At 40.5% G+C, this 23414-nt stretch overlaps 1 pseudogene; it reads right to left on the reverse strand.

The window, feature by feature from the left end:
• Positions 1-14214: 14214 nt before the first annotated feature.
• LOC139572596 (protein rapunzel-like) lies at positions 14215-18957 on the reverse strand (annotated as a pseudogene).
• Positions 18958-23414: the final 4457 nt, after the last annotated feature.

The following is a 23414-nucleotide window of genomic DNA, read 5'->3' on the forward strand; positions in this document are numbered from 1 at the left end:
CCATATCAACTTAACATTCCTGTTCAACAGCTTTAATGTTAATAAACAGGTGGAATAAACATTATTTCTCTCATTACTTTATGTGCATAGTGAATCTGCAGACATTATGGCACACGTTGAACTTCTTTGTCTTCTCTTTGATGATCATTCTATGCCGGTTTTGTCACGATCGTCGTAACATTGAAGAGAGGAGGACCAAGGCGCAGTGTGAAATGAATACATATTTAATTAATGAAGACAAAGAACACTTTACAAACTAAACAAAACAACAAACGTGAAGCTATATAAACAATAAGTGCAGACACAGGCAACTTAGACATACACAATCACCCACGAACTACCTAATGAATATGGCTGCCTAAATATGCTTCCCAATCAGAAACAACGATAGACAGCTGTCTCTAATTGAGAACCAATCTAGGCAACCATAGACATACATACACCTAGACTAGACACTGCCCCATAAACATACAAAACCCCTAGACAATACAAAACACATACATCCCCCATGTCACACCCTGACCTAACTAAAATAATAAAGAAAACAAAGATAACTAAGGCCAGGGCGTGACAGGTTTAGTCTATATAACTAAAATCTCAACAGAATCTCATGATTGACGGTGAGGCACATGTCCAATGCTTTAGCTGCTATCCCTAATAATTCCAGACTTGATTAGGATGTACAGTATATTTCTTCAAATGAAAGTGCAAGGGAAATGTTTATGTTTGTGCTATTCTCATAACATATTTCTGTGTTCTATTCATGTGCTGTTCTAAATAACGCATTTCTGTGTTCATGCAGGTGGCTGACTGTACAAATCCTCACTATCAGTAGCTGCAATTTGGCAGTACGCCCAGATCTTGTTTTGAGAACGAACGAAAGATATCTCAGTTTCAAGGTCTTGGCTTAGAGAGAATGAAGTCTCGTGAGGTATTGGTCTGTCACGTGTTATGAACCAGTATTGGTCGTACACATGGATGAAACAAAACGGTAATGATTCATTCATTATGCTAAATCATACAAATATAACTTGTCTGTGTATAGCCATATATAAGACAACTGCTGGGACTTCCCAGGCAGAGTTCCTGATTGACATGTGTACTATGGTGCATTGAGTTGGTTTGAGCCTCTCCAGCACGCTGGCAATAGACAATGATTCATTAAGATTGACTTTGAGTGTCCCTGTGTAAGAATTTCCACGACAAAAGGTAATCAAAAACAGTTGTGTCTTCTCATGTTGAATGGCTGTTGAAATAGAAGATTACCTCAATACTATTGACCACACTTTCTGACCTTGGTCTCTAGCTATAGTGTTTCCTCCTTGCCACAAGATGTCACTTTAGTTCACTGGAAAGCCCCCCAGTGTCTCATCCAAGACATAATGTACCACTTTGCCAGAGGGGGGGGGGGCTCTGTTTGGGAAATAAATATACATATTTTTGCATAATGGGGATAGACAGGATGTCCTTTGTCTATCATTTGTTAATGGTTAAGAGAGGACTTAGCACTCGTCATTCCTGGATTTGAGCAACTCCCATGGGAAAACAAATGTGGGTTGGAATGACAGTTTACTAGAAACAGGGTTGAGCAACAAAAATGAAATTGCTTCTCAGGCATAGTGGGTGCTACATTATAAGACGTGAGATACAGCTGGAGGCTCCAAGGTTTGGTCACAACCAGAGACTGTAGGTGCATCAACATCATATGTCTGTATCATCAACATATGTGAGTGCTAACATGAGCATAAACTGTGATATCACAATATAATATAATTTCATGGCATGGTATACTACCTAGTTATTAGGTCACTTATGTCATGTACAGGTGTGGTATTTTAATTTGATCACTCTGTTGTTGCTGAGAATATTCCTTCACCGCATTCAAATCAGCCTCGTGATTTACATAAATTCCCTGAAAACCCACAGTTTTCTTTCTCTCTCGCTCGATAAAAACACTAAAGCACCAGACAGAATAAATGTCCTCCTACTGTAGTTCCTACAACTGCTACATTCAAATGTACAAAAATGTATACGAAATGCAGCCATACACATTAACAACCATTATTTTATATAACTTAATAAGACAAGATAGATATTGGTCTCCACTACACACAAGTGAATCTGAAATGCATCTGTAGGCTACACCTAAACTATAGCCTACTGTAGCATATCAAAACAAATTTCCAGTTAGAAATCATCCCTTTTGTTTTAAAATAATCAAATCCTGCTGCTGCAGGATTATTTTATTCTTGAGAAGGAACTGGTCAAATTAAGATCCTACACCCCCACTAAGCACAAACTGGTTGAATCAATTTTGTTTCAAGGTCATTTGTCAAGGTATTGTGACATGGAAATATCACCTACAGGATTATGTCATCATGGTAAGCAATTTCAAACATAGACAAATATGTTGAATATATACCTTCGAAACAATGTTCAGATCTTCAACGTTACTGTATATCGACTATCAGAAAAGAAAAACGATAGGCTGGGCAGCACCTCTTACTGGAGAATTGATCTACGTACAGATATTAATTTGGTCTCCCATCCAAGAATATATCCAAGCCCTGCTTATATTTGTCACTGACTATTACCAATGTGCTATCGTGAGAATGATAATTAAATAGCTTCCCTGGTTAATAACTAAATAGATTCCCTGTTGCTATCAAAGTAATTTCAAAGGGTAGGTTTAACAGAGCAAATTAAATGTAACCATACTTTATAAGTCATATATCATCAATATTTTTAGGCCTATTTAACATTTGTGAAGACATCAACAGCTATTGTTTCAATTCAACCCAGGGTTCAACTAAAAATAGACAATAGGCTACATGCACTGAGTATACCACACATTAGGAACACCTTCCTAATATTGAGAGGTGTGTGGACTTGATTAGCATGTACATTATATTTCCTCAAAGGAAAGGTTATCAAAAATGGTTGTGTCTTCTCATGTTGAATGGCTGTTGAAATAGAAGATTAGCTCAATGCTATTGACCACACTTGATCTTTCTGACCTTGGTCTCTAGCTATAGTGTTTCCTCCTTGCCACAAGATGTCACTTTAGTTCACTGGAAAGCCTCCCAGTGTCTCTTCTAAGACAGAAGGTGCCACTTTGCCAAAGATGGGATCAAATTGATGCAGGGCGGTTTGGGCAATAAATCGACACCTTTTTGCATAATGGGGATAGACATGATGTACTTGTTCTATAAATAGTTTGTCTTGATTGGTTGGGTGAGGGTAAACTGGAAGAGCCTTTCATGTCATGAATAATCTGGTTTGTGGATTATTGTTGCTGGTTTGTTGCTGGTTTGTGGATTATTGTTGCTTCACTGGTTTTTAATTTGCAGGCAATTTAGAAAGATTATACAGTTATTTACTATGACTAAGCAGCCTATAGTAACAACAAAACTGGCCTTTGAGAAACACATGAAAATACAGTTATAGGTCAAAACTGTTTGCTGTTTATATAAAAAGAAACCATCCTTTATTCCACATGACCACAGTGTATTGTTGTGTTACTTGGAATGAGGGATTGCTATGCAAACAAAAAGTTGTTACTTTTCAGAGAGGATTTAGCACCCGTCATCCCGGATTTGAGCAACTCCCATGGGAAAACAAATGTGGGTTGGAATGACAGTCCATTAGAAAAAGGGTTGATCAACAGCCATGAAAGTGCTTCTCAGGCGTAGTGAGTGCTATGAGACGTGAGATAAAGCCGGAGGCTCCAAGGTTGGATCACAGCCAGATACTGTAGGTGCCTCAACATATGCCTGTGTCAACAACATACGGTGCCTTCAGTTTTCACACCCCTTGACGTTGTCCACATGTTGTTGTGTTACAGCCTGAATTTAAATTGTTTTTTTACTGACCTACACAAAATACCCCATAATGTAAAAGTGAAATGAAACTTTTTTTTACATATTAATAAAAAATGAAAAGCTGACATGTCTTGAGTCAATCAGTATTCAACTCCTCTGTTATGGCAAGCCTGAATAAGTTCAGGAGTAAAAATTTGCTTAACAAATCACCTAATAACTTGCATGGACTCACTCTGGGTGCAATAATAGTGTTTAACATGCTTTTTGAAAGACTACTTCATCTCTGTACCCCACACATAAAATGATCTGTAAGTGAAGCAGTGAATTTTTAACACAGATTCAACCATAAAGACCAGGGAGGTTTCCAATGCCTCACAAAGAAAGGAACCTATTGGTAGATGGTAAAAAAGGCAGCATTGAATATCCATTTGAGGATGGTGAAGTTATTAATTACACTTTGGATGGTGTATCAATACATTCAGTCACTACAAAGATACAGGCATCCTTCCTAACTCAGTTTCCGGAGTGGAAGGAAACCGCTCAGGAATTTCACAATGATGACAATGGTGACTTTAAAATGGTTACAGAGTTTAATGGCTGTGATAGGAGAAAACTGAGGATGGGTCAACAACATTGTAGTTAATCCACAGTACTAACCTAACTGATAGAGTGAAAAGAAGGACGCCTGTACAGAATAAAACATATTCCAAAACATGTATCCTACTTGCAACAAGACACTAAAGTAATACAGCAAAAAAATGTGCCAAATCAATTTACTTTTTGTCCTGAATACAAAGTGTTACATTTGGGGCAAATCAAATACAAAACATCACTGAATACCACTCTCCATATTTTCAATCATAGTGGTGGCTGCATCATGTTATGGGTATGCTTGTAATCGTTAAGAAATGGGGAGTTTTTCAGGTTAAAAAATAAACGGAATGGAGCTAAGCACAGGCAAAATCCTAGAGGAAAACCTGGTTTTGTCTGCTTTCCACCAGACACTGGGAGATTAATTCACCTTTCAGCAGGACAATAACTTAAAACGGAAGTCCAAATATACAGTGGATTTACAGTGGATTTACCAAGAAGAGTGTGAATGATCCTGCGCATAAAAGTTATAGTTTTGACAATGATCAACAACCAGTTTGACAGAGCTTGAATAATTTTTTAAAGAATAATGGGCAAATGTTGAACAATCCAGGTGTGGAAAGCTCTTAGAGACTTACCCAGAAAGACTCACAGATGCAATCGCTGCCAAAGCTGCTTCTACAAAGTATTGAGTAAGCGGTGTGAATACTTATGTAAATGTGATATTTCTTCATTTCATTTTAATAAAAGTTTTTTTTTTAAACACTTTGTCATTATAGGGTATTTTGTGTGGATGGGTGAGATTTCTTAAAATATTTGATCGATTTTGAATTCAGGCTGTAACACAACACATTGTGGAATAAGTCAAGGGGTATGAATACTTTCTGAAGGCACTGTATGTGAGTGCTAATATGGGCATAAACTGTGCTATCTCAATGTAACAAAAAAAGTATAGGTTAAAGTTGAAGTGTACTGCTCTGTCTTCAGCTGCAAGGATAGCTTCTCACTGTCCTCTGTCCTGCAGATGTTTCCAGGTCACAGAACATGTAACATGATGACAGACAACTTGGATTCGGGAGATTCAGCACCACTTGGTTGATTTAAGGCTTCCCCTGGTGAATGAGGGAGGTCCCACAGGAAATGAAATGAAAGTGACAAAAAAACGAGGACCACTCCTTTGTGCCGATACTTCACTGCACTACGGCTGAGGAATGGTGTTGAACAAACTGTACTCACAGGGAGGCAACATTATTCAAATAATTATAGGCTACAATAAATTAAAGTTGTGTGTTACAGAAAACATTGCTTTTACTTTTGACCTTTTTCAGTTTCAATATGTTCTGTGGACACAAGGTAAACAATGCTGCTATGGCAATTAACTATTTGATAATGATTAACGCCAGTAACAAATACAATTTCTCACTCTCCCTTTCCCTCTTTGTCATGTGTTGTTAAGTACAATAGGCTAATCATCCATAAATGCTGCGCTCTAACAGAACTTTGACCAATCTGAGTCATAACCCACTGGGCCTCACTGGTTGAATCAACGTTGTTTCCAAGCCATTTCAATTAATTTACGCTGAACCAATGTGGAATAGATGTTGAATTGATGTCAGAGCCCAGTGAGAAGCCACTGATCTGTATGCACACAGCCGCTCTTGTGGTGAGGGACGCTTGTCTGTCTCTCAACCACACAAACAGGCCCAAGCCATCAGCCACTCCCACGGATCGATACAAACTCAGGTTAGATCAGAGGAAACAGATAAAGGTTCAGAGGCTGGGATAGGTCAGCTTATTGATTGCAGACAAATTCATCCGAAAGGTCATTCTTGCCCTTACAAACCAAGCGAACCACCTTCATACAAATTGGAAATGAAATTACTCTGACTGTTGTAAATCTTGTTAAAGCATATGTTTTTACCCCCCTATTTCAGGATTGCATTTTACTGTAAGTTTCAGCAGAGCGGCTCATACATTAAAATGTCTCTAGTGCACGCAGGTAAGAGCAATGTTAGAAAATGTGGACAACAGCTAAATTCCAATCATCTGTTTCATTGTTACCAGATTGTACATTCTATTGTGTCTCAAAACATAGAGGTCTATTTGCATGATTGAGTTGCACACAACCCAGTGAGGCAGTGTAGCTCTCTTTAGAATCTGGCCTCATCAGTATTTGAGAGGGGGAGGTGGACAGCCAAACAGTGACGTGATTCCTTCACATGCCTCATTGTTCCAGTATCATTGGCCATGGCCCCCTGCTGTGGACCCCAGCCTTCCACACACAGGCCCACTCTGCCAGCCAAACAACTAATACCATTCATAGGAAGAGAGGACTGCCACAGCGTTTAAATAAATCTTCTTAGCCCCCTTTTTTTCAATTTTCGCCTAAAATGACATAGCAAATCTAACTGCCTGTAGCTCAGGCCCTGAAGCAAGGATATGTATATTCTTGGCACCATTTCAAAGGAAACACTTTGAAGTTTGTGGAAATGTAAATTGAATGTAGGAGAATATAGCACAATAAATCTGGTAGAAGAAAATACAAAGAAAAAAACAACTGTTTTTTTTCTAACACCATCTTTGAAATGCAAGAGAAAGGTCCCAGTTCTAGCCATCACTCTGGTTGTAATTCCGATGGTGTCCACAAGATGGAGGCAGTGTATGTGCAAAGTTTCAGATGGATAAGATGAAGCATGAGTGAACTACATGACCTTTAGTGTGAAGTCACCCAGGTACATTTGGGCAAATCGTGAAGGAAACATTGTCACGATCATCTTCGGGTGAAAGAGAGGACCAAGGCGCAGCGTGATATAAATACATCATGTATTTATTTAAGAAAGACGAATAACACTAAAACAAACTAAACAAACACAACAAACAGACGACCGTGAAGCTATACAAACAAATAAGTGCAGACACTGGCAACTTACACAGAGACAATCACCCACAACCTACCTAATGACTATGGCTGCCTAAATATGGCTCTCAATCAGAGACAACGATAGACAGCTGTCTCTAATTGAGAACCAATCTAGGCAACCATAGACTTACATAAACACCTACAATGAACACAACCCCATGAACTCTACAAACACCCCCTAGACAATACAAACACCCTAGACGAGACAAAAACACACAAACATCCCCCATGTCACACCCTGACCTAACTAAAATAATAAAGAAAACAAAGATAACTAAGGCCAGGGCGTGACAGACATTGGCATTCATATTACATTTTTCAGCAAGAATATTGTCAAATCTGTATACTTGGACCTTGATTTAGATTTTCCAGTATTAGTAGCCATATTATAAGTTCAACATTTGCAAAACAACCAGTTTTCATAAATTCATAACTCTGAATATTCTTATTTTTGTCCAAAAGGAAAAGGCATGCTGTGGCAAAAGGTTAGAAAAATCGATCGTGCATGCTATATGGACCTTTTTAGGATATGAAAAAGGATTTTATCAAACAAAACGACACTTCATGTTATCTCTGAGACCCTTTGGATGATAAATCAGAGCAAGATTTCAGAATGTAAGTACACATTTCACCTTCAGAGGTGAATTTATCAAACCTATCGCGGTGGAAAAAGTGTTTTGTTGTTAGGAGCTCTCTCTCAAACAATAGCATGGCATTTTATCTCAGTAATAGCTACTGTAAATTGAACAGTGCAGTTATATTAACAAGAATTTAAGCTTTCAGCCGATATAAGACACTTATATGTACTGACATTTGTTGTTTCTCTAAAATCTGAAATGGTGACAAAAGACGCTGCATGATTTACCCTATTAATTTTTTTAATTTAATTTGCGACCTGGCCAGGATAAAGCAAAGCAGTTCGATACATACAACAACACAGAGTTACACATGGAATAAGCAAACATACAGTCAATAATACAGTAGAAAAAAAAGTCTATATACAGTGTGTGCAAATGAGGTAAGATAAGGGAGGTAAGGCAATAAATAAGTAAGTAGAGATACTGGGGTGCAAAGGAGCAAGATAAATAAATAAATACAGTATGGGGATGAGGTAGTTGGATGGGCCATTTACAGATGGGCTATGTACAGGTGCAGTGATCTGTGAGCTGCTCTGACAGCTGGTGCTTAAAGCTAGTGAGGGAGATATGAGTCTCCAGCTTCAGTGATTTTTGCAGTTCGTTCCAGTCGTTGGCAGCAGAGAACTGGAAGGAAAGGTGGCCAAATAAGGAATTGGCTTTGGGGGTGACCAGTGAGATTTACCTGCTGGAGCGTGTGCTACGGATGGGTGCTGCTATGGTGACCAGTGAGCTGAGATAAGGCGGGGCTTTACCTAGCAAAGACTTGTAGATGACCTGGAGCCAGTGGGTTTGGTGATGAGTATGACGCGAGGGCCAGCCAACGAGAGCGTACAGGTCGCAGTGGTGGGTAGTATAAGGTGCTTTGGTGACAAAACGGATGGCACTGTGATAGACTGCATCCAATTTGTTGAGTAGAGTGTTGGAGGCTATTTTGTAAATAACATCGCCGAAGTCAAGGATCGGTAGGATGGTCAGCTTTACGAGGGTATGTTTGGCAGCATGAGTGAAGGATGCTTTGTTGCGAAATAGGAAGCTGATTCTAGATTTAATTTTGGATTGGAGATGCTTAATGTGAGTCTGGAAAGAGAGTTTGCAGTCTAACCAGACACCTAGGTATTTGTAGTTGTATATATTTGTAGATCACATATTCTAAGTCAGAACCATCCAGAGTAGTGATGCTGGACGGGCGGGCAGGTGCGGGCAGCGATCGGTTGAAGAGCATTCATTTAGTTTTATTTGCATTTAAGAGCAGTTGGAGGCCATGAAAGGAGAGTTCTATGGCATTGAAGCTCGTCTGGAGGTTTGTTAACACAGTGTCCAAAGAAGGGCCAGAAGTATACAGAATGGTGTCGTCTGCGTAGAGGTGGATCATAGAATCACCAGCAGCAAGAGCGACATCATTGATGTATTCAAAGAAGAGAGTCAGCCCGAGAATTGAACCCTGTGGCACCCCCATAGAGACTGCCAGAGGTCCGGACAACAGGCCCTCCGATTTGACACACTGAACTCTATCAGAGAAGTAGTTGGTGAACCAGGCGAGACAATCATTTGAGAAACTAAGGCTGTTGAGTCTGCCGATAAGAATGTGGTGATTGACAGAGTCGAAAGCCTTGGCCAGATCGATGAATACGGCTGCACAGTAATGTCTCTTATCGATGGCGGTTAGGATATCGTTTAGGACCTTGAGCGTGGCTGAGGTGCATCCATGACCAGCTCTGAAACCAGATTGCATAGCGGAGAAGCTTCGGTGGGATTCTAAATGGTCAGTAATCTGTTTGTTAACTTGGCTTTCGAAGACCTTAGAAAGGCAGGGTAGGATAGATATAGGTCTGTAGCAGTTTGGGTTTAATAGAGAGGCCACATAGGGTAACCATGAGTGTCCACCAAAGTCTGCTACATAGGTATATATAGCTATACTTGTACCAGTGTTGTGCTCCAGAATGTTAATTTGTTTTACAGGCAGACAATTTTACACCATACAAGTTGCAAACGTGGAACTTGCAATGGTATCATTCTCAAAGGACAAGGTAAGAAATTGAAACAATTTGAAGAGTATATATTGTATTTTATCCATGCTGAAGTTCTGGAGTAACTGGTTGTACAGTATATGTGCATGTAAGAGAGTGAGAGGTGAGTGCGTGTGGGGTGAGTGAGAGTAAAGAGAGAGAGAGAGAGAGAGCTAAAGAGATAGAAAAGAGAAAAAGAGAGAACAGAGAGAGAGAACAGAGAGAGCACATGTTTCACAGCACAGATCAAAAGACAGATTACAGTACAACTTTAATTCGCTAATGGTTGTATGGACAGACAAATAAAAGGAAGCCTGTAGGACTATTTATAGTCCTGCTACAGGGAACCACCCAGACTGAGGTTGAAGCTGGTTCTCTTCTGTACATGTGACATTTTCCCTGAAAGTCTACTGCCTAATTAGGAAGCCACAAAGCCAGTTATGACGTATATTGTTTAGATGGGGATTCTATGTAGATTCCAAACTATTACTTCCTGTGCGTTGACAATCATAGATCGCTGCTGTGTGGTTTCCTGATTTCCCTTCCTCCATTTCCTCTTTCTCACGCTTTTGCTCACACTCCTTATCCTCCCCAGGGGGAAGGCCTCTTAGCCCCCTCCCCACACACACTCCATAGCCCCTAACTCCCAGCTCATACAAGGCTACAGTAGATGAGTCCTCTAACAAAATGGGTTAATGTGCTGGACAGTATAAAAGAGGAACTACTCTGCGTGTAGTTTGGGGAGGAGGGTAAGTGTGGGGGAGGAGAGCAAACAAGAAGTTCTGGCTCTTATCTCCTAGAGAGAGAAAGGGAGAGAGAGAGAGAGAGAGAGAGAGAGAGAGAGAGAGAGAGAGAGAGAGAGAGAGAGAGAGAGAGAGAGAGAGAGAGAGAGAGAGAGAGAGAGAGAGAGAGAGAGAGAGAGAGAGAGAGAGAGAGAGAGAGAGAGAGAGACCTGAGACGGAGCTGCATTTCCTGACAAAATGTACAAAATATAAAACAATTAGAGAGTGTCATTTTCCCAAATTTGAAACCCTTATTCAAGGTCTCAACGACCTCTCAGACAAGGATAGGCTACCCATCCTGTTGGGGGAGGACGCAGAGAGCTGTGGGTTGGCAACGCACTACATTACTGCCTGCCATAAGTTGAGGGACAGTGTCTGATAGACCAATCAACCTGCAAATGTACTCTACTGTATGCTTATTGTTATTGTTCAATGTATGGTTATTTTGACCCTTGGTTATTGTTGTTACTGTTGTCCCGTTGACAATTTTGATTCTCATTTTTATTTATTTTTATATTGTAAATATCCAAAATAGCTTTGGCAATATGTACATTGTTACGTCATGCCAATAAAACGAATTGAATTGAATTGAATTGAGAGAGAGAGAGAGACAGAGAGAGATTATCTACTTCACTTGCTTTGGCAATGTTATGTGTTTCCCATGCCAATAAAGCCCTTGAATTAAATTGAATTGAGAGAGAGAGGGCAGAGAGAGAGAGGGAGAGAGAGAGAGAGAGAGAGAGAGAGAGAGAGAGAGAGAGAGAGAGAGAGAGAGAGAGAGAGAGAGAGAGAGAGAGAGAGAGAGAGAGAGAGAGAGAGCGAGAGAGAGAGAGAGAGTAGAGATTCTGATGTGATGTATGAACAGCTATGAGGAGAGGAATTTGGCTGGGGGAAATCCAGTCTATACTGCGAACACAAACTTCATGGGGCCTTAAAGGGAGGCCACTGAGAGCTCGAGGGGAGACCGGAAGTGTTGCCCAACATGAGGGAACTGTTTGAGGCAGTGCAGATGGCAAAAACACATGTTTTGTATTCACTGGAAACACTTTCCCATGGTTTTTCACCATAAAGATGTGTTCTACAAAAAGTCTCATATACCACTACTCCTAGAGAAGTGCGTAGCTGACTACAGCCCCAAACTCTAAATGCAGAACCTCCAACCAATAGAGAAACGTTTTACAGAGTCGATCCTGAGTGCTGGGCTGGACCTGCTGCTGTGTGTCACTGAACAAATGTTTTAATGCTTTTTATCAGATTAGCCCTCTAAAAGAGCAGCGGGCTGGTCGATGGTCCACTCGGACTGATGGGTAATAACATTATCCTGGGCTGGGATTGGCAGAGACAGCCAGGCAGAGCCATCCTGCCATTGATCCAGACCCTCCAGGGCCACTCTGATGCTGTCCTCCATCAAATCACTCATTTGTTTATGAAATATTGATATTAGCTGCGATCTCTTCCTGAAGACGGGTAAACGTGGCTAGTAGGAGAAGAACATGTCTCTAAGCAGGCTTTTGGATCTACTAGATAGAGTTTATTAGAATTCCTGAGCAGGTTAAAATATTAAATCCAACAAACCTGTTGCTGATTGTTCGTTAATGTCTCCTAACATTAGGGGGCTCAGCCATTCTGTGCAAACAACATGATTGATTTCGTGTCCTGTCTCCTCAATGCTGATTGTCACAGAGAGGAAGTATATAGACATAGATTCCAATGGAAATGTCAGCCGTCGCTTCTTTTCTATTTCATCCGTATCTAGGGGAGATTTGGAGATGGAAGACAGGGATCAATACTCTGACATTCAGCAGTGCCACTGCTTAGCTACATGTGGTCCTGTTGAATTATGGGAATCTTAGAATACTTTATGAAAGTGAAAGTAAAAATCAAGGACTTTTGGAAAATTATTTTCAGAATAGTATTTTTTTAAGGTTTTGAAAAGCTTAACATTTTAGCACATATTGCAAATAATCTGGTCTAAAAAAATCAAACACGGTCATGCACAATATGTGGTAAAAACCCTCAAATGTTAATCCCTAACTGCTTTGAGACAGCTGCAGATTGTGGAGAATCAACATGCAAAATCTGTCATTCTGAGGGAGTCTTGGAGAAGACCAACGAGAAGCCTGTTGATCTGTTTGGTGATAGCGCCCTCTGTCTTCAGAGTAGCACCTACTCCATGTCACCATACAACATTTCTCATTCATGATGGAGAAACCAGATAATATTTTTATCCAGATGAACAAGGTAGCTTTGGCTCCTTCCCCACAAAGCAGACTCTCTCAATATATCAGGCTAGCAAGCAGAAGCTTTGATCGTTCCATATTGGCAGTTGGAATTGACGTGCTATCACAGGGAAAGCTCTTTATGCAGGCGTAGAGCTCCATGGATCAATAGACGTTACCCAGGAAAAGCCCACAGAACCACTAATGAATACAAGACGTTCCATGGGCTTATGCTGTATGGTTTATGTAATAAGAGCTGAACTAATCACCAACCTACAGTGATAAACAGACCATGGAGAGGGACAACATGGCTCCAATCCTGTATTTAAAAAAATAAAAACATAAACCCCCTCAGCCTATGAATTGAGACGTTGCAATTATTTCCATACTTATATACTATACTATAGCATACTATGCTAGGCTGCATGAAGAGCAAAATGAAGTCCAAGGATGCCCTGTTAACCCCAATTTCCCGTTCTCCTGGGAAAAAGTTGGCAAAGTTGGCAAATTCAACTTTATGGCATTGTTTATCCTGTTGTGATGATGCATTTCACCAGTGGTCTGCAGGACAGGTTTTATGGTGTGTTTGAAGAGAAGTGCTCTTTAATGGTGAATATTTGACACACCCATCAGTCTGCAGCATTCTATCTCTTTTCAACACCACCTGTTTTTCAATGGTGGTAAATGTATGATCAATGAGACCCTTCTTATGGAACTCATACCCTTGACTATGAAACTCAACCTTCAGAGAGGAGCAATGTTACCCTATTAAGCCACCCTAGTAAACAACAAGAAATCTCCTAACCCCTGTTTTCCTCACACATCCCTTAGACACATTGAGAGGATGCATGGAAGACAAGAGGATGATTAAAAAGGTCTATTTCCTACTGCACTGTATGTTACAGACTGCACTCAATCAATGTTGACAGGCTTGATTTCCGATAGTGTAGCACTGAGGCTAAAGCCCTGGCAGAACCGTATAGCTACTCCACCGGCCAAGAAACGATGGCTGTTTCCACCGCTCTCCACCTCCAACACCGATAATGTGTGATTCCATCATGCTGATCCAAGCACTTTGGAGCTCGTCTTCAGGATATTAGCGCAGCCAAAGGTTATTCATAGACTATCAAACCAAAGCTGTGGACAGGAAACGCTGACTTATGTGCAAATATCAATTCAATTAGTAGGGGCCCCAGTGAGTGCGGCTGCACTAGCTTGCTTTAATGGCAATAGACGTCAACATGTTTACACAAGACAGGCAAGACACACATATATACATCCAATAACAGCTGATTTCAAAGCATAATGCCAAAGGTTGTTTTTATTATGACTGAATTAGTAGGAATTAGAAAGATTAGTCAATTAAACATCACTTCACATCCATGCTGTAACAACTGGCATAAATAATGTGTTCACAAACAGGCACAGCTCAGGAGGTAATACCCTTAAAGTTCTGCTACTGCAACATGCCTGCTATGGGATCAGAAGCAAGGGTTTGAGTGTATTGTGAAGACAAGGCACAGTAGAGAACACTGTCAAGTTGTTCTCCCGGATGGCAAAATAGCTTCCATGCTCTCTTTCATTGTAATGTAGGCCAGCCTGTGTCGTAGAGAGACTAAATGAGAGCACAGCTCACGAGTTGCAATCTCAGCAAAATCATCTCTTTGGAATTGTGGGCAGCAAGGTTATTCCTATTTGGCAGTAGGGTAAGATGCATTGAGTTAAGCTATTTAACTACGAGAGAGTATTGAGTAAAATGTGGTCATAAGTTATGGTAGGGGTTAGTCACTTATAATAAAATGCATATACAGTTCATTAAGTACTCTGCGAACACTGGACTATTGTAACACTGCCTCCAATTAGCAATACATTCATATTTCTATACAGTGAATCTAATTGCAACCAAAGCTACTTGCTATACACAGTGCAATTTATTATGTAATGGCTAGGACAAACTGCATGGCGTAGTCACAAAACCTCATCACCATTTACCATAATTCCCCACACATCCTCTTTGAGTCGGTCAATTCAGAATTTAGAATAACCCCTCAGGTTGACTACATGGATTATCCCTTTTTGTCCTGCTTGTTGCACCTCTATCAGCATCACACTGAATGTACGCACAGCGCCACGTTCTTGTGCCTCTCCCAGTAGTGGCAGTCCTCAGGGAAGCTCCAGGTGGCCTCGCTCTCCATGTGGTGACTGACAGCATGCACCACAAACCCTGCCAGCTGCTTCTCTAGGACCTCCACCACGGCCTGGGCATCACCCTTCTTCCCCGGCCCCTCCATCAGTTGCCGGATGCAGTCGCGAGGCACTGGTTGGGGACTGGTGCTGTAGGAAACCACCAGGTTGGTATCGTTCACCTGCAGCGCCTTTAAACAGTTCTGACCGGCCATGTGTTGGAAGTGGTCCCTGGCACAGCAGTTCCAACAGCTGCTGCCAGTGTGGTTGACCACTCGGACTGACCAGCTCACCCAGTCGTACTTCCCGGTGAGGAATTCCTGTACTTCCTGAGCCGTGTCCTGAAGATTCCTTTTTTATTTTTCCTGAAGAAGACTCTGGGCAGCCTGTTTAGGGAAGGCTGCTACGCAGGCCTCGATGCATGCCTTCATCTTTAATTCCACATCCTTGATTTTGCTTCTCCAGTTGCGGATGGTTTCCTCACATGGGCCCTTGGTGAGGGCACAGTGGCCCAGCAGGGCAATCAGGCCCAGGCAGAAGAGCTCCTTCATCCTCACACAGAAGTCCTCCAGTAGGCGCCTGTTTCCTGCCTCATACCTGAGACAGATGAAGAACCAACCACTCAGTTGTTATGAATAACAATAAAAGTAATCATCCTATTTCCCATAATCACAAGTTAGCAGTTCAAATTGATAACACAAGTGTTCTCGAACTAAAACACTCAACAAACACCATGCTCCCCAGGTGCATAAAGGTCCATTTAGCATGGTTAAGAAAACTTTACCTCTCCACCACCTCCAAGATGGACTCCCCAAAGCTGTTGGTGCCCATCAGAGCATCATACAGCACATACAGGTTCTTCTCCCCTCCGGTCTTGGAGAAGTGCTCCAGAAACAGTCTCTTCTTGACCTCCTGAAACTGTGGCTTGGCCTCCAGAATGTCCATGTATTTCCGGAACTGGTTCCTGATGTTCTCCTCCACCGAGAAGTACTTGGAATCCAGCCAGCCCTTCTTAATCTCACAATCAATGTCCTCCAGCTGGGTGGACAGTACGTCCAACTTGTTCCCCACGGCCTGGAACTGCTCTTTGACATAGAAGACCTCTTTGCTTTGCACGTTGTCCAGGGCTAGTTGCAGGACAGGGCCGGCTGCCACACAGAGAGGGAAGAGCTCCCCTACTGCGCTGGCCAACACCTCAGCCCCTCGCTCAAAACTCTCCATCACAGCCTCGATGGCCTTCACCTTTTCAAGAGGACTTGCTATGCTCTGGAGGGAGAATCAATAGGAAAGTTGAACTATGTGTCAATTCTTGTTTAGGTGTGCCGGTCTTCAGAAAGCATGCTCAAAATCAGGACGGAAAAGCAGCATATTGCTCTCAAATAAAGTGGTTGAATGCCCTATAATAACAATTGACATTCAACCCCTTATGGGGGCGCAGTCTGTGAGTTTTCCCTGCAGAGTAACACAGATAAATTATAAATTCAGATATCGCTATTGGACATTTACAAATAGGATTGATAACCTCGTTAAAGACCAAAACACACATTTATGAGCCACATCACTATTACATCTTAAAGGGGTAATCAGCAGTTCCTACATACAGTTTTTTGCACTAAATGAATGATATGTACACATTGATTCTAAAAGAATATAACTTATAAATGCCTCATAAGCTAAGTTCAACTGTTGTACACCATCAGAACCTAAAAAAATAAGCTTGTTTTACTTCAATGTTTTTCAACAAAGTAAATGTAAACAAACACTATAAAGCCTCAAAACATGGTTAAAATTATAATGATTGTATCATGGATGGTCAGTCCTTGCATCCATAGCCCTGTTTATGATTATTGTATTTTTATGTTACATTTCTCTAGCCCCATACCTCAGCTTTTTACTAAAACAGCTATGGAGAGTGTGCTTTGTTGTAGTTTCTACTGCTGATTGTCCCTTTAATGATTGACAGTCAGTGAAAAGAAATACATAGAATATCATAATTAAATCAATAAAGTGCTGTAGACAGGCAGCAAGTGTAATCACTGGCCAGGAATGTCACTATGCCACTATTTACAGACACGTTTTAGAGATGCTTGTATACAAGAGCTACATTTTTATATGTCTGATATTGTCAAGGTCAAAGGTAAAAATCTGTATAATATTGAATGAGATGCAACATTTGCATGTAAAACAAATGACAATCTAAAGCCAAAAGGAATGACACATTTATCATGTCATAAAATGACTGAAATAGACAGAGGTGTGCGCAGCCCTTCACTGGGTCTGTTTATACCTAATTTGGTTTCAGAACCGACCAAGCCCAAGCAATATATATTTAAAAAATCAAATTTCATTCCTTGTCTGCAACCTCTAATAGGCTAAATTATTACACCACAATCCGTAGAGGATGACTGGTCATACAGACACTGCGCCATTTTCAAGTACATGATGTCCAATTAACCAAGCCTTAATAAATAAACACCAATTAGATGTGTTTTATTGGAATATCTTGGATAATATTTTTACCAACAGTTGTAATTTCCAATGTTTGAAAAAAAAGATGAACAATTTATAGCACATTTTGATACTGACTTTATTTTACTTTTACATTTGCATTACTCCAACTGCAATTGATAACTATTGCAGTTGGGTAGGTCGAATAATATAATAATGATTTGTTTTTATTCATGCCCATGTATGATGGAGACGCACTGTATGGGTATATTTACGCACGCATTTAGCTAAGTCTCATGAGTAACATTGGGCACACCTTGCAGTCCTGACCCCTGTCTTGTTGTTCGAGAAACCTATTCCTCTCTTACAACAGCACAGTTTCTTTACCTGGTAGTGGCTCGACTTGTCCTTTACGCCAGATCAGCTCCAACAGCTGCAGTTAAAATTTTCTTCTCACGTTTTCTCAAATTTTACCACGGCTCTCTCTTTGCTATGATGTTGAGGAGAGGTCCTGAAAGAGAGGAGGAATCACGGCCACGCATTTAATATCTGCAGTTTGGCATGTGGAGAGAGAGAGCGAGAACGTGAGAGAGAGCGTGAGAGAGAGCGTGAGAGAGAGCGTGAGAGAGACAGACAGAGAGACAGAGAGAGAAAGAAAGAGAGGGAGAGAGAGAGATATACACTACCCATATTTATTTTAATTTATTTTCCTATTTATACTTTAACTATTTGCACATCGTTACAACACTGTATACAGCCATAATATGACATTTGATATGGCTCTATTCCTTTGGATCTTTTGTGAGTGTTTGTAATGTTAACTGTTCATTATACTTTGTTTATTTCACTTTTGCTTATTATCTATTTCACTTGCTTTGGTAATGTACAATAAAACCCACTGAATTGACTTGAATTTAATTTAATTTAATTTAATTGAGAGAGAGAGAGAGAGAGAGAGAGGGAGAGAGAGAGAGAGAGCGCACGCTATGCGGTAGAATATTTTTGGATTCCCTCTCCCCTGTCTCAACCATCAGCTTACATGAAGAGGATTTTGGTAAGATCCTATGAGAGTAAGGAAAGATAGATGTGACTGTGACTGTAATTTTCACTGATTCTCGGGTACAGGCATTTGGCTGAAGATCTTGGAAGAGACTATTGCGCACTTTGTGTGAAAGAGTAAACTCTTGAAAATGGGTGCCTGGATGTGCACACATTGTGTATTCTGAAATTATTATTCTTAAACTCGGCAAGTACAACACGTTTGTGTAAATGTGTGATAGTATAACATGTTTTAGCGGTTAAGACATTGATCGATGGATGAGACGTCGATACCGTTTACCGAGCGCATCTCCCTACAGGGAAAGCTTTTATCTGCTACCTATAGCACATACAATATTTTGTAGCCTAGTCTTTTTGTACAACCAGCATTGTACAAAAATAAATAAAAAAATGTATTGAAATAACTCCCTCGTGTCTAAAACCATTAATTGCATCAGTTTAATTCTCTCTGGGTGCGCGCCACAGTCTCATGAGCTACTCCCCATCCCTGCATGATGGGGAGCATCTATAATCTGCATCTATAATCATAATCTGATTATAGATTTGGTGAATGCACAATTACACCTTTTTTATTAATTTAAATGTTATGAAACCAATTACACAACACAATAGAATTGAATGGCATTTATTTGCAGTTTAATAAAACAAATATCAACGGTCCGGAGCTTCCAGTGACGGTCAACGGTCCGGAGCCTCCAGTGACGGTCAACGGTCAAGGAGCCTCCAGTGACGATCAACGGTCCGGAGCTTCCAATGACGGTTCACGGCCCGGAGCTTCCTGCGCCGGTGCCCAGTCCAGGCACGGCGTCCAGTCCCGGCTCCATGGCCGGAGCCGTCCTCTGCGCCGGTGCCCAGTCCAGGCACGGCGTCCAGGGCAAGGCGTTCAGCCCGGCTTCAGGGCCAGATCCGCGGTCTGAGCGGGGGCTACGTCCCACACCGGAGCCGCCACCGATGCTAGTTGCCCACCCTAACCCTCCCCATCCAGGTTCAGGTTTTGCGGTCGGAGTACTGTCGCGCCCTGACCATAGAGAGCCCTCGGGGTTCTCTATGGTGCAATAGGTTAGAGCGTGACTAGGGGGTGTTCTAGTTTTTGTATTTCTATGTTGGTGTGAGTATGGTTCCCAATTGGAGGCAGCTGATGATCGTTGCCTCTAATTGGGGATCATACTTAATGTGGTCCTTTTCCCACCTGCGTTTGTGGGATATTGTTTTGTTTTCAGTTAGTGCCTAAGTGCGCTCTGTACTGGACGTTCGTTTATTCTTTGTTGTTTTTGTTAAGTTTCACTTTGTAATAAAGTATGTGGAACTCAATTCACGCTGCGCCTTGGTCCACTCCTTTCGACGAACTAAGGTCGGTGGAGACTTATCCAATTATGATCATTCAGTTTATTTTGTATTTGTTTTGAAACATTTCTATAACTTTTTTCACTTTGAAAATGTTGAGTAGGTTGTGTAGATCTGTAGGAAAACAATCAGGTGTGCTTCTAGATACGAATGAAATACCTTTTTAGATTTAATATTAAGGCAGAAAACAGTGAACTTCCTATTGCATGTTTCAAATATTGGTAAATTATATTATTTTATACTAATACAATTGCTCAGAGAAAGAGATTTTGTTTAACAAGTCTCAAAAGATAGGGAAAGAAATATTGGTATTATTTCAATACTCTAGCAGCCTCCCCTTGGAGAGAAACCAAGTTAAAATGATGATACTATTGTGAATTCCTCAATACATTTGAATGCATAAATCAATCTAATACGAGTGATATTTAACTTTCAATCTTTATTGATAGTGCTGCATAGTACAACCAGGCAACTAAAGAACAACATAACAAAAAACATGCTATGACGTTAAAATGAGGGGCATATATTTTCAGAAACCCCTAAAGTGGTAAATATATTCCCATCTATTAATTTTAACAGTACAGAATTATAACTATTTAACAGCCATACATCTCGGTTGAATAATATGAAAGATATGAAAGACAGGGACTGGTACCACAGAATAGCCATTCCATCGAATATAGGGTTATGAAACACAGATATGGAGAGCTCTCTTGGATCTGTGAGTATAGACATGGCATCAGTAAGACTGAAAATCTGAGTAGTGGGGTTAATAGCACAGAAGAGATCAAATCAAACTGCAGTCCTTTAGAGCACAAGAACAAATGAAGTAAAGAACAGAAAACATAACTTTGCGAACCCTTTCTTAGACAAAGACACAGTAAGGGGACACAGAACATGGACCACAGTGTAAGAGGAGACACTGTTGGTCAGTCATGAGAGGATTCTTATCAAAATAAAAACTACTATGACAAATTAAGATGTATAAAATCCCCAAAACATCTAGAAAACAAATGCCCATAATATTTTTTAAGAGTGATTTTTTTTGTCTCTTACCTTACTTTTGGTGTAAATTGCTTCAAAATATGTCAAATATATAATAGATTATGTAAAAGAAAGATATGCACAGAGCAAAGACAATTTCCCCGAGAAATCGAATTATTTTGTTATAAGAAACACAAATAATTGTTATAATACTTAATCTCTGAGATACAATAAAACACATAAGAGATACATTCATAGATAACTTTGGATATTTGTTTTAAGTACACTTTTGGTTAAATTAGATTTTACAGTGTTCTATTTATCAATACATTTTTGATCCTATTTCCACTCAAATTGTAAATAATAGTTAATTTAGGTGCAGATATTTAGTTACAAATTACCTACAGTAATAAGTAAAGGAATACCCTTCTAATTAACCCACTATTAAGTCAAGTTTTTTGCTATTTAGGTAATTGGCCTGCTTTGTTAATATTTGCAGCTATATAGATACAGATTTTTTTTGACTGATAGTGCAAGTGTATATCTTGCATGGAGTGTATATCCGTTCAAACAGATACCCATTATGGTGAATCTTACGCATAGTCGCGAGAAGTAGGGGTGTTGACCGTGCTGCAGCACCTCCTGAAAAATAGAATGAAAAAAATATAGAAATAATATATATATTTTTTATGTATTTTTCTGACAAAAGTAGTGCACTGGGCTGTGTATAGTGGTGTATTAGCTGGCATAGTGCTGTAATAGTGCTGTATTAGCTGACAGATATAGCGCGGGCAAAAATATTTGTTCTGCACCCCCCCTTCAAAAAAACTATATATATAAAAAAAATTAAAAAGACAGCACCCCCAAACTATGATCTTACATTCATGCAACAGAATCAGCATGTTCTCTCTGTCTCCCTCTAAAAACTCAGTCTTATTGGCTGGGCCTGGCTCCCCAGTGGGTGGGACTGGCTCCCAAGTGGGTGGGCCCATGCCCTCCAGCCAATCAGACTGAGTACTTCCCCACAAAAGGGCTTTATTACAGACAGAAATACTCCTCAGTTTCACCAGCTGTCCAGGTGGCTGGTCTCAGACAATCCCGCAGATGAAGAAGCTGGATGTGGATGTCCTGGGCTGCCGTTGTTACACGTGGTCTGCAGTTGTGAGGCTGGTTGGATGTACTGCCAAATTCTCTAAAACAATGTTGCAGGCGGCTTATGCTAGACAAATTAACATTCAATTCTCTGGCAAAAGCTCTGGTGGACATTCCTGCAGTCGGCATGCCAATTGCACACTCCTTCAAAACTTGAGACATCTGAGGCCTTGTGTTGTGTGACAAAACGTCACATTTTAGAGTGGCCGTATATTGTCCCCAGCACAAGGTGCACCTGTGTAATGATCATGCTTTGAATCATCTTCTTGATATGCCACAACTGACAGGTGTATGGATAATTTGGGCAAAGGAGAAATGCTCACTAACAGGGATGTAAACAAATTCGTGCACAAAATTGAAGTGAAATAAGCTTTTTGTGCGTATGGAAATGTCTACTCATGAGAAATGTGACCAACACTTTATAAACAAACACAAATAGGGCTATCTTCTGTATCCCCCCTCTACCTTGTCACAACTCAACTGATTGGCTCAAACGCATTAAGAAAGAAAGAAATTCCACAAATGTATTTTTAACAAGGCACACCTGCATACCAGGTGACTATCTCATGAAGCTGGTGGGGAGAATGCCAAGAGTTAGCAAAGCTGTCATCAAGGCAAAGGGTGGCTATTTGAAGAATCTCAAATATGAAATATATTTTGATTTGTCAAAAAAATTAAAATTGGTTACTACATGATTCTATGGGTGTCTTCACTATTATTCTACAATATAGAAAATAGTACAAATAAAGAAAAACCCTTGAATGAGTAGGTGTTCTAACACTTTTGACCGGTAGTGAAACTGCAATCCAATTTATTTTGAGTGACGCCAACTTCCATGGAAATTTTTCATTTATGTTCTACTGGAATGAAGAGTGACAATGGCAAGGTGAAAAAATTATGTTGAAAGTTATGATGCCAGATGATTCAATTGCACACACAAAGAGCTACTGAGTTAGGGTGTTCATGCTTGCTATTTTAAGACAGCCTCTAAAAACAGTACAACATCTGTTGTGCAACTGATTGTCAGCAAAGGGGTGCACAGACGAGGAGTAGCAACAGCCCTGTCACGATCGTCGTAATGAGGCAGAGTGGACCAAGGCGCAGCGTGATAGAAAGACATCTTCTTTTTATTTAGAAGACGAACAAACGAACAAAAACAACAAACAGACGACCGTGAAGCTATTCAAACAAATAGTGCTGACACTAAACACTACACATAGACAATTATCCACAACCTGTCTAATGCCTATGGCTGCCTTAAATATG

This window comes from Salvelinus alpinus, chromosome 4 (assembly GCF_045679555.1).
Source record: "Salvelinus alpinus chromosome 4, SLU_Salpinus.1, whole genome shotgun sequence".
Taxonomy (NCBI): Eukaryota; Metazoa; Chordata; class Actinopteri; order Salmoniformes; family Salmonidae; genus Salvelinus; species Salvelinus alpinus.